Below are 13,114 nucleotides of genomic sequence, written 5' to 3' on the forward strand. Positions count from 1 at the left end.
TCATTATTTACGATTTTGAAGTAAATACTATTTTTAAATTTTTTTTATTTATTTTTGCGTGCGTTTTCGAGATATTTCATCCTACTCCAAATTTTTTAAATATTCTCGTGTACACGAAAATATTTTTAAAATTTTATTCCAGGTTGGGCTGGAATTCCTCATTATTTTCATAAAAGCATCTTGTCATAATTGTAGGCAATCATTTTAGCAAACAAATAATTTTTCAAACATTTTTTTTTCGTTTGCGTACCATGCAAAAGGTTTCGGCTTCAATTTCTGACACGGTTGCCATGAAATATTTTCTATTGGTGTAGTAGTTCCTTAAAGACCGCAACAGTGGCATGTTTTATGGCTCAATATCTGCGTACTACTTATATTTTTGGATTATTTTTTTTTATACTTTGGATGTTTACAAAAATAACAAAGGGTTTAATGTAAATTTCAATATGGTAAACAGTAAACTCAAACATTCGGAAAATCATCAAGGAGTTTCCTACTCAAATTGAGTAATAAATAAACAAATTTTCTTATGCGATAAATATTTATAAACAACGGCTAGCTGACTTTTTTATGTCTACCGGTCTGAGACGTACACGTTTCTTCGTCAGAACATAAATTAAACCAACATGCAAAACTCACAATACACCATCACCATAGTAGTTGCACAAAAATATAAAACCAACACGCCATGCATTTTAATAAGCAACCCTTACATGCACTGATTCGGTTATGAAAATACTTTATGATGTAGGAGAAATAGTTGAAAAAAAAAGAATGTAAGTTGGGCTTACAATTTGCAATCTGATACCGAGGGATATTTCGAACTTTATAATGCTGAGCCATAAAATTACATTAATTATCGCTCGTGATTTACAAGCAAAATACAACTTTATTAATATTAAAATATTTTCATCAGACAAATTGACCATCACGTGGTTTTAAGAATCGCTTCCTTCACGCCAATTATTCCGACTTTTTACATTTTCTTTTTCAAGTATCATTAAATTTTATTTATGTTTAAACCACTAACTTTATGAGCGAACGTTTCAACTTTCATTAGTAAATACAAGTATATGACCACTTTCCACTTGCTTGTGTCTACCGGTTTCCACAAAATGTTTAATATTAATATTTTAAAGATTTTATTATTCTTTTTTTGTATAGATTATTTTATGCATAAATAATTTTGAAGTATTTAAATTTATTTCAACAGAGAGGGAAAAAGTTTTCGAGAAGAAATTTGGAAGTCTAGGCATTTACAGGGCTTATGACCTGTCATTGGCTGGTTTAAGTGGCCACTTTACACACTGTGTAACATTCACCATTCTGCCCATGTTTGAACATCCACATTTCCTCAACTCTTCCATCAGTTGACTTTTGTGAAGTGAAAGAGCTGAAACCTTTATCACGTGGGTGAGATTCATCCGGCTGAACCAAATCACCTACTAGGCAACGCCTGGAAAATAATATTAAAATAAATTTAAATATGAACAACTCCCTAGGGAGGAAATCCAGCCAGTCTGCAAGCATTTGGACATAATCAAACATTGTTGAATTTTGAAGTAATTTGTTAATCTTTTTGGCTTATTTTGTTCGTATCATGTAATTTTTAAAAACTTTTGCTTACTCTTTTAATTTGTATTATATATAATAACATGTAATTTTCAATACATAATCACAAACTTTTAATTACTCATGTATTATTCTTAATACTTCTTGCATTTTACCTTGTATTCTTTGTATATTTATTTATTTAAACGTCTTTTAGGCTTTTACATGTTTTACATACATAAATACAAATAAAGACAGACATGTATTTTACAAAGAAGTAGCAAAATATATATAAATGATTTTTAGAAGAAAATGAAAAATATCAAAAATACCATCTTTACATATAAGTATAAAAGTGGAAAGAACAGAAGTGCAGTTTTAAATATGAAGACAGAAATAAGATAAAATAAATAAAAATAATATTTATGTTTAATATGTACTCTCTTATACGCATAATAGCTTAGAATACAGAATATACGTTTGTAGTAAGTACTATTTTTTGTATAATTTTTGATTAGTTGATGATTAATGTAACATAATTTTTATTCTGCTTTTGTTAATAAAAAAATAATTTAAAATAAAAAAACCTCTATTAATAAATATTGTTATCTGCATGTCCCTAAATAAGTATTTTCTAAAACTCCTTTTGAATATGAATAAGCTAGACGTATCTCCACTTAATCCTTTTAATGTCAATGGTACCAATATTCAATACAGGAAATCCGTAAAAAATCTAGGAGTACAAATGGATGAACATCTCTGCTGGCGAGCTCATACTAATGAATACAGCCGCAAAATATTTGATAATCTACACTCACTAAGAAGGTTGCAAAAATTCTTACCCATTAATACTAAATGCACCCTTGTACAAGCATTACTACTACCCATTCTAGATTACGCTGATGTTTCTATGACTGATTTAAGCTGTGAGCAACTCGATAAACTTGAACGACTTCAGAATACATGCATAAGGTACATTTTCGGTCTTAGGAAATATGACCACATTTCTGATTATCGTAGGCAACTGAAATGGCTCAAAATTAGAGAGCGAAGAGACTATAACTCCCTCTCACTTCTGTTCAATGTACTTCATATTCCTAACGCTCTCATATACCTGCGTGAAAAATTTCAACGCTTATCAGTTCATTCATACACAATTCTTCTTTCTTCTTTAACTCAAATTCTGTCCATGCGGCTGCTCGACTGTGGAATCATCTCCCATCCACCATCAAAGATGTTACTACATTATCTCTATTTAAATCACGTCTGAAGAAACATCTCCTTTCTCTTCCTTAATCTCTCCCTTTTTCCTTTTTCCCCTTTTTTCCTTTTTCCCATTCAGTAATAGTTTTCATTTCAGGTAATTTATAAACAAATGCGTTCATTTATATTTTTATACATCTTAAGCTTTTTAATCTTTATTTTCTATTAAATATGTTCTGTAACTTTGAATTATAAAAATTCAACTTTTATTTTATTGGTTGGTTGAAAGAAATTGCCATATGGCAATAAGCCCGCCAATGTACAAATAACATTGTGTACAAAAAGTTAAATAAATAAATTTAATCTGTGAAAAAAAAATTTAACCAATTTTAAATAATTCCCTCTATTAATCATCATATATTTTTTTTGCTTATTCTGTTTTTCTATAACTCGTTTTTAGATTTCCTTACCCCTTATCTTTTCTCTCTATACTTCCCAGGGAATAAGATTGACGAAACTTGATTGTTTGTTTTCTCTTCTATTAAAACAAAAGAAAACATCTCAACTATGTGATTGAAATTCTGAAACTCAACTTGGAGTAAACCAGCCAATGACAGATCATGAGCCCTGTAAATGTCTAGACTTCCATATTCCCTTATTTAAGGTATTCTCCATCCCTGTTGTATGTTGTAATATGTTAATCTCAATAACTTCCATGGGGGTTAAATCCAGTCTCAGTCCTCAGAAATTACGAGAAATTCAAAATATTCTTATACAATATGTTGTAGTAACTTATATTTACATATAAGTTATTACTTTGAAAAATACTTGGTACACTTCCACTTATTTATTTTGACCAATTAGCGCTTTCACCCTCTAATGGGCATTTTCAGACTGGTGATCTAATATATGTAAATATAAGTTATTACATCATTACAATGGAATTCCATTAAGAATTGTCAATAAATAATTTAAATGAAATTCAAATATAATGTTGTTTTAAATTTTTAGATAAATAACGCAATTTCGAATAATCATTGAAGAGGGAAAAAATTGGCGTATTATTAAAACTGCTTCGCTATTTTTATGGTTTATAGTAAAAGCATTTAAATTTATATACAAGTTTTGTGACGAAACCCGTAACGAAGGTAAAAATAGACGTTGAGAGGGTCTTTCTTCGAATGTAAGGAACTGTTTAACTCATTTGAAAGGGCTAAAGGGATAAAAAATTCACAAAACGAATGCTTAAGTTATCTGAGTTAAGGGCATTTATAGCCATCAAGACAGGAGCACGATTTCCAAAAAAACGTTTGTTTTCAGGAAATGTAAATTGAGGTAAAACGGGAAACAGATCGAATTCTAACTTTCTTGGTTATTTATGTATCACGGATCGAAAGGTTACTTCAACTTTCTAACTATAAAAACAATGTTTCAGGGCCAGACCGCGAAACTTAAGTAGACTTTTCCTTGTGGTAAATTTAAAGAAATATTTTTTTTTCTTCTAAAAATGTAAAGATAATTATCGGATTACAACCTTATACAAATTTACATCATTCAAAAGCAAATAATTTGTTTCAAAATATTAAATTAAACAAAATAATAATATTGCACAAAATATTGGATTAAAAAACATCCCAAAATTGCGATGGAAACGTCACAAGAGCAAAATTTTAGCAGATATTTTTTTTTTTTTTAGTAATTTATCTTTGATGAATAATTATATTTATATGTTACCTTATGTAAGGCTGAGATAAGCATTATCGACAAAATCAAGAAAGGAGCTCTGCGCTGGTTTGGACACGTAGAACGAAAGCGCCCTTGAGGTATCAAATTTCAAAAATGGCGCTTTATAAGTTACAGATAGTGTTTTTCTGGGTTATTATGCCGTGTTTGTGGGCTTTGTATTGCCGACGTTTCGGAGCACATTGCAGTGTCCATCTTCAGGGCTGAATGTATGAGTATAGTTTTTAGTGTGTTTAATTGTGAGGAATTTGTACCGTGTCGCAGTCGGGCAATGTATGTGGTTAAGTGTGTGGAGTTTGTACCGTGGGCTTTGGAAGCACCGGGTACCATGAGGTTCGTAGTCGTAACCCATCATCCCTGTTTATGTTATTAGGATGCTTGTATATTTCTATGGCTTCCTTTATTAAACGGGCTTGATGATTTTTGGGCTTTCCAAGGACATTTGGCTCAAATGAGAAATTATGCCCTGTTTCTATGTAGTGCTCTGCAAGAGCTGATTTATCCGGGTAGCCCAACTTGCATGCACTCTTGTGCTCTTTTATTCTTGTCATTATGTTTCTGGCAGTCTGCCCTATGTAGACTGTTTCACAGCTTTTGCAATTTAATTTATATACTCCATCTGTTTCAAGTGGGTCCCGATCTTTTACTGATTTTAGTAAGTTTCTTACTTTTGAGGTCGTACCGAACACTGTCCTTATGTCCCGTTTCTTAAGCGTTTTTGCAATTCTATCCGTGACATTTTTGACATAGGGAAGGAACGCTATTCTTTTATCCGTATTAGCATCATCCATCTTGGAAATATTCTTTGGATTTGTTACCGACATTATTCTTCTTTTTATATCCTTCTTTTCATAGCCATTACTTTCTAATACTTATTTGCCAGAAGGGCAACACGTATTTGTGAAGAAAGTAACCTAGAAGAGGAATTGAATATACTGACAAAAGTATTAGAAAGTAATGGCTATGAAAAGAAGGATATAAAAAGAAGAATAATGTCGGTAACAAATCCAAAGAATATTTCCAAGATGGATGATGCTAATACGGATAAAAGAATAGCGTTCCTTCCCTATGTCAAAAATGTCACGGATAGAATTGCAAAAACGCTTAAGAAACGGGACATAAGGACAGTGTTCGGTACGACCTCAAAAGTAAGAAACTTACTAAAATCAGTAAAAGATCGGGACCCACTTGAAACAGATGGAGTATATAAATTAAATTGCAAAAGCTGTGAAACAGTCTACATAGGGCAGACTGCCAGAAACATAATGACAAGAATAAAAGAGCACAAGAGTGCATGCAAGTTGGGCTACCCGGATAAATCAGCTCTTGCAGAGCACTACATAGAAACAGGGCATAATTTCTCATTTGAGCCAAATGTCCTTGGAAAGCCCAAAAATCATCAAGCCCGTTTAATAAAGGAAGCCATAGAAATATACAAGCATCCTAATAACATAAACAGGGATGATGGGTTACGACTACGAACCTCATGGTACCCGGTGCTTCCAAAGCCCACGGTACAAACTCCACACACTTAACCACATACATTGCCCGACTGCGACACGGTACAAATTCCTCACAATTAAACACACTAAAAACTATACTCATACATTCAGCCCTGAAGATGGACACTGCAATGTGCTCCGAAACGTCGGCAATACAAAGCCCACAAACACGGCATAATAACCCAGAAAAACACTATCTGTATTCTGAAGGCCGTGAAAACCTACGAACCTTGATTACGAACCTCTATGGGGAGGAGATCTACTTTTCTACACGACGCCTGGAGAACCTCCGGAAGAAGAAAGTGAACTTGCTAACTAGTTTAGCATTTTTGCTGAGGTGTAGAGACCAGTGCATCATACCTACACACATTAAAATACATCGAAATATTCGCACACTCAAGTCCGAGAGAGTATTCCAAAGAGCAGAAGCAGCGCTACTCAGGGAAAGGATAAGCAATACCCGTTTCGAGTTAAACAAAATCTCGAAAACCCTGTATGATCTGCATCTTCTCCTCGGTGCTACCTTGTCACCCCAACACTTCATGAAGATTGAAGACATAACCCATACCCAAGCTGAAAGAAGTAAACTAGCAGTAGAGAAGAAACAGAAAAAGAAATTCCAAGAAATGGAAAAGAGAAAGAAAGAAAAGACAATTCAACTGGATCCACAGAAAGTGGTGATGAATCTATCTAGCCAAACTCTGAGCAAAGATGCAATATCGGTACTCAGTAAAGGACTCAACTTTGCAGTTACGCCTAAGACCATCCCGGTTGAGGACATAATATGTGGAGTTGAGGCGGCACTAAGTAAGAAGATCCCTATTGCAGTTGCGGAAGAAATCCGACAAGATACTTGCCTGATATTAAGAAAAACTAAATTACCACCATCTAACATATCCAAACAGGAACGCATAGCCTTAAAAGAACTAAGGGACAATAAAGATATTTTAATTCTACCAGCCGACAAAGGAAACGCAACCGTGGTATTGGATCAAAAAACATATTCTGACAAGATGCGTGAGCTATTAAAAAGCAAGACATATGAAAAACTAAAGAAAAATCCCACCAATAAGATTGATAAAGGAATAAGGGAGTTAGTGAGGAAATCTAATATTCCTAAAGACTTACATAGGAAGATATTTACACAAGCTCCGAAAACTCCAGCACTATACGGACTACCAAAAATACACAAAGAAGGCACTCCTTTGAGGCCAATAGTAAGCACTATAGGTGCTCCTACATACAAACTCTCACAATACTTGGCAAGTCTCCTTCAAAAACACACGGGAAAAACCACTTCATTTGTCAGAGATTCTTCACATTTCGTGGATACAATAAAGGAGCTAAAAGTTGAGAAGGATGATATATTAGTCAGTTTTGACGTAGTGTCACTTTTCACGAATGTGCCCCTGAATGACGCAATGGTACTTATAAGAGAGATTTTTAGTGAAGACATGTGCGCTTTATTTGAGTACTGCTTAACAAATGGATACTTTTCTTTTGAAAATGAAATTTTTAAACAGTTAGAAGGAGTGGCTATGGGCAATCCTTTATCGCCGGTTCTAGCAAACTTTTTCATGGAGACATTTGAAGAAACGGCCTTGGACACAGCTTCATATGCACCCAAAGTATGGCTTCGATACGTAGATGACGTATTTGTCATTTGGAATCATGGTGCAGAAAGATTAACAGTGTTTTTAGACCACCTAAATAATCTCCACCCGGCAATACAGTTTACTATGGAAGTAGAGGAGGACAAAAGCCTATCTTTTTTAGACGTCAAATTAAGCAGAAAGGAAGATGGCAGACTGGGACATACGGTGTATAGAAAACCCACACATACAAACCGGTATCTCCATGCTACCTCACATCACCACCCATCTCAAAAATTAGGCATCATAAACACGCTGGCCAGAAGGGCAACACGTATTTGTGAAGAAAGTAACCTAGAAGAGGAATTGAATATACTGACAAAAGTATTAGAAAGTAATGGCTATGAAAAGAAGGATATAAAAAGAAGAATAATGTCGGTAACAAATCCAAAGAATATTTCCAAGATGGATGATGCTAATACGGATAAAAGAATAGCGTTCCTTCCCTATGTCAAAAATGTCACGGATAGAATTGCAAAAACGCTTAAGAAACGGGACATAAGGACAGTGTTCGGTACGACCTCAAAAGTAAGAAACTTACTAAAATCAGTAAAAGATCGGGACCCACTTGAAACAGATGGAGTATATAAATTAAATTGCAAAAGCTGTGAAACAGTCTACATAGGGCAGACTGCCAGAAACATAATGACAAGAATAAAAGAGCACAAGAGTGCATGCAAGTTGGGCTACCCGGATAAATCAGCTCTTGCAGAGCACTACATAGAAACAGGGCATAATTTCTCATTTGAGCCAAATGTCCTTGGAAAGCCCAAAAATCATCAAGCCCGTTTAATAAAGGAAGCCATAGAAATATACAAGCATCCTAATAACATAAACAGGGATGATGGGTTACGACTACGAACCTCATGGTACCCGGTGCTTCCAAAGCCCACGGTACAAACTCCACACACTTAACCACATACATTGCCCGACTGCGACACGGTACAAATTCCTCACAATTAAACACACTAAAAACTATACTCATACATTCAGCCCTGAAGATGGACACTGCAATGTGCTCCGAAACGTCGGCAATACAAAGCCCACAAACACGGCATAATAACCCAGAAAAACACTATCTGTATTCTGAAGGCCGTGAAAACCTACGAACCTTGATTACGAACCTCTATGGGGAGGAGATCTACTTTTCTACACGACGCCTGGAGAACCTCCGGAAGAAGAAAGTGAACTTGCTAACTAGTTTAGCATTTTTGCTGAGGTGTAGAGACCAGTGCATCATACCTACACACATTAAAATACATCGAAATATTCGCACACTCAAGTCCGAGAGAGTATTCCAAAGAGCAGAAGCAGCGCTACTCAGGGAAAGGATAAGCAATACCCGTTTCGAGTTAAACAAAATCTCGAAAACCCTGTATGATCTGCATCTTCTCCTCGGTGCTACCTTGTCACCCCAACACTTCATGAAGATTGAAGACATAACCCATACCCAAGCTGAAAGAAGTAAACTAGCAGTAGAGAAGAAACAGAAAAAGAAATTCCAAGAAATGGAAAAGAGAAAGAAAGAAAAGACAATTCAACTGGATCCACAGAAAGTGGTGATGAATCTATCTAGCCAAACTCTGAGCAAAGATGCAATATCGGTACTCAGTAAAGGACTCAACTTTGCAGTTACGCCTAAGACCATCCCGGTTGAGGACATAATATGTGGAGTTGAGGCGGCACTAAGTAAGAAGATCCCTATTGCAGTTGCGGAAGAAATCCGACAAGATACTTGCCTGATATTAAGAAAAACTAAATTACCACCATCTAACATATCCAAACAGGAACGCATAGCCTTAAAAGAACTAAGGGACAATAAAGATATTTTAATTCTACCAGCCGACAAAGGAAACGCAACCGTGGTATTGGATCAAAAAACATATTCTGACAAGATGCGTGAGCTATTAAAAAGCAAGACATATGAAAAACTAAAGAAAAATCCCACCAATAAGATTGATAAAGGAATAAGGGAGTTAGTGAGGAAATCTAATATTCCTAAAGACTTACATAGGAAGATATTTACACAAGCTCCGAAAACTCCAGCACTATACGGACTACCAAAAATACACAAAGAAGGCACTCCTTTGAGGCCAATAGTAAGCACTATAGGTGCTCCTACATACAAACTCTCACAATACTTGGCAAGTCTCCTTCAAAAACACACGGGAAAAACCACTTCATTTGTCAGAGATTCTTCACATTTCGTGGATACAATAAAGGAGCTAAAAGTTGAGAAGGATGATATATTAGTCAGTTTTGACGTAGTGTCACTTTTCACGAATGTGCCCCTGAATGACGCAATGGTACTTATAAGAGAGATTTTTAGTGAAGACATGTGCGCTTTATTTGAGTACTGCTTAACAAATGGATACTTTTCTTTTGAAAATGAAATTTTTAAACAGTTAGAAGGAGTGGCTATGGGCAATCCTTTATCGCCGGTTCTAGCAAACTTTTTCATGGAGACATTTGAAGAAACGGCCTTGGACACAGCTTCATATGCACCCAAAGTATGGCTTCGATACGTAGATGACGTATTTGTCATTTGGAATCATGGTGCAGAAAGATTAACAGTGTTTTTAGACCACCTAAATAATCTCCACCCGGCAATACAGTTTACTATGGAAGTAGAGGAGGACAAAAGCCTATCTTTTTTAGACGTCAAATTAAGCAGAAAGGAAGATGGCAGACTGGGACATACGGTGTATAGAAAACCCACACATACAAACCGGTATCTCCATGCTACCTCACATCACCACCCATCTCAAAAATTAGGCATCATAAACACGCTGGCCAGAAGGGCAACACGTATTTGTGAAGAAAGTAACCTAGAAGAGGAATTGAATATACTGACAAAAGTATTAGAAAGTAATGGCTATGAAAAGAAGGATATAAAAAGAAGAATAATGTCGGTAACAAATCCAAAGAATATTTCCAAGATGGATGATGCTAATACGGATAAAAGAATAGCGTTCCTTCCCTATGTCAAAAATGTCACGGATAGAATTGCAAAAACGCTTAAGAAACGGGACATAAGGACAGTGTTCGGTACGACCTCAAAAGTAAGAAACTTACTAAAATCAGTAAAAGATCGGGACCCACTTGAAACAGATGGAGTATATAAATTAAATTGCAAAAGCTGTGAAACAGTCTACATAGGGCAGACTGCCAGAAACATAATGACAAGAATAAAAGAGCACAAGAGTGCATGCAAGTTGGGCTACCCGGATAAATCAGCTCTTGCAGAGCACTACATAGAAACAGGGCATAATTTCTCATTTGAGCCAAATGTCCTTGGAAAGCCCAAAAATCATCAAGCCCGTTTAATAAAGGAAGCCATAGAAATATACAAGCATCCTAATAACATAAACAGGGATGATGGGTTACGACTACGAACCTCATGGTACCCGGTGCTTCCAAAGCCCACGGTACAAACTCCACACACTTAACCACATACATTGCCCGACTGCGACACGGTACAAATTCCTCACAATTAAACACACTAAAAACTATACTCATACATTCAGCCCTGAAGATGGACACTGCAATGTGCTCCGAAACGTCGGCAATACAAAGCCCACAAACACGGCATAATAACCCAGAAAAACACTATCTGTATTCTGAAGGCCGTGAAAACCTACGAACCTTGCTTTATAAGTTATCCATAATAATATATATATATTTATTTTTAATATTTGCGATCTTTTAATTTACCCAAATATTTAATTTTGAGGGACCATTTTCAACGAGTTGTAAATAACTCACTATTAGAAAATGGAAATCAAGTTGGGGTAAAGTAGGATTCGAACCACAGACCTTTGGTCCGTGAGTCCAAGACACTAGGCACAAGACCACAACCCGATTCATAATAATACTCTATTGCAAAACGTGTCATTATAATTTAATCAAATTAATTTTACCATTTATTTTTAATTGTTAATTATTATAGCCTGGCACGGGCACAGCCTAAAAAGCCTTAATAAGTTCATTAATATTTAAACGAGTGTAATTTGAAATTAATGAATAAATAAATAAATCATCGACTTATCGAAGATGTTCATGTAACCTATTACAGCATAACTGCGTTAATCAATAACAAAATCAGTAAGTTACCTATAATATATCAATATCAATAATATATGGCCTTATTCTTTTGTCAATGCCGTTTTCCTTGAGGCGTACAAATGGCCTAAATTCGCGTAGAAAATGTGTTGAATAAGTAAAAAAATAATGATTATAATAATTCCTACCTCATAAGAATCAGAACTGCGATTATTCCCCTTATCTTTCATTCTTTCTTTTCATTCCTTATCTATCTTCCTTCTTTCTTTATCTCCTCTATTTCATCCCCTATCTTTTATTTCCTCACCATCTTTCCACGTCAGCGTGCAAAGTGTTAGGATATTTTTCTTCCTGTGTCTTATTTCCTAAATTGGGGTTCAAATAATAGCAGAAACAGAGAAAATCTCGTATAATACAATAAGGATAACTGAAAATCCTTAGGATATATCGTACTTAAGCACATTTATATATTTTAAGAATTGTTCTTAAAATATTGTAAATTCAAATAATCAAATTGTGATTTATTAATTCGTTTTATAACGTGTTAAAAACTATTACAAACTTTCAATAACACTACAATTTAATATCAAAGTTTATCAAGAATACATTTTTCCCAATGAATTTGAAATATTTCAAGGTATTCCGTTTCTTTAATTTCTTCAGGTAGCTTATTGTATAGTTTTAAAGGGACATTCAAGGCTAAAATTTGATAAGTTGGTGTTTGAAAATGGTTAATATGTCACTTTCTCGCAAATGCCTGCCCGGTATTGTGCAAAAAAATGCGTCCGACTAATTATCCCTTATTGAAATCGACTAATTCGAGGTTTCGCTGTCCCGTTTTCCGTACCCCAAAACTTAAGGGTTTTTTTAAGAAAGATAATAATTGTAACTTCTGTTTCGGTAGCTTTCCCATTTTTTCAAAATACTAAGCATATATTTTTATTATACGTTCAAAGCTGCAAATATAACTGGTTGGTTTTTAGAGTTTTCAGATAGTCCTAGGTCACGAAAAAATATTTTTTTTAAAGAAGCAACACAATAGAATTACGTACGTAGGAAAAATCTGCTCTTGTGCCAAAATCTGGGGAAAAATTAGGGAATATATTTGTATGAAGAAAATTCATACCGAGTTTCCTCTTAATCCTCATTAATTATCATAGTTTTGAATGTATGACATTGTTGGTTAAATTTGGTTAATTCACTAATAAAAATTGCCACATTCCATTTTATGTGTAACTTATCTCTGAGAAAACTGATTTTGTATGCATTTTTTCGTCATCTGAGTATATCTTTTATTTCTTTTGAGTATTCTTCATTGCCATATTGTGTAAAATTTAAATGTTTTTTTTCCTTTATAACATAAAAAAGAAAAGAAGGACAGTAATCCATATCACTACTTTT

At 34.6% G+C, this 13,114-nt stretch overlaps 1 long non-coding RNA gene across 1 annotated transcript; it reads left to right on the forward strand.

Moving 5' to 3' along the window:
- The first annotated feature begins 5,418 nt into the window (after positions 1 to 5,418).
- LOC148276389 (uncharacterized) lies at positions 5,419 to 11,081 on the forward strand. Its single transcript, XR_015823749.1, has 3 exons — positions 5,419 to 5,986; positions 7,983 to 8,520; positions 10,517 to 11,081. It is a non-coding gene; the product is annotated as an uncharacterized LOC148276389 (long non-coding RNA).
- Positions 11,082 to 13,114: the final 2,033 nt, after the last annotated feature.

Source organism: Micrasema longulum, unplaced genomic scaffold (assembly GCF_059751315.1).
Source record: "Micrasema longulum isolate JH-2025_06_02 unplaced genomic scaffold, ASM5975131v1 h1tg001227l, whole genome shotgun sequence".
NCBI lineage: Eukaryota > Metazoa > Arthropoda > Insecta > Trichoptera > Brachycentridae > Micrasema > Micrasema longulum.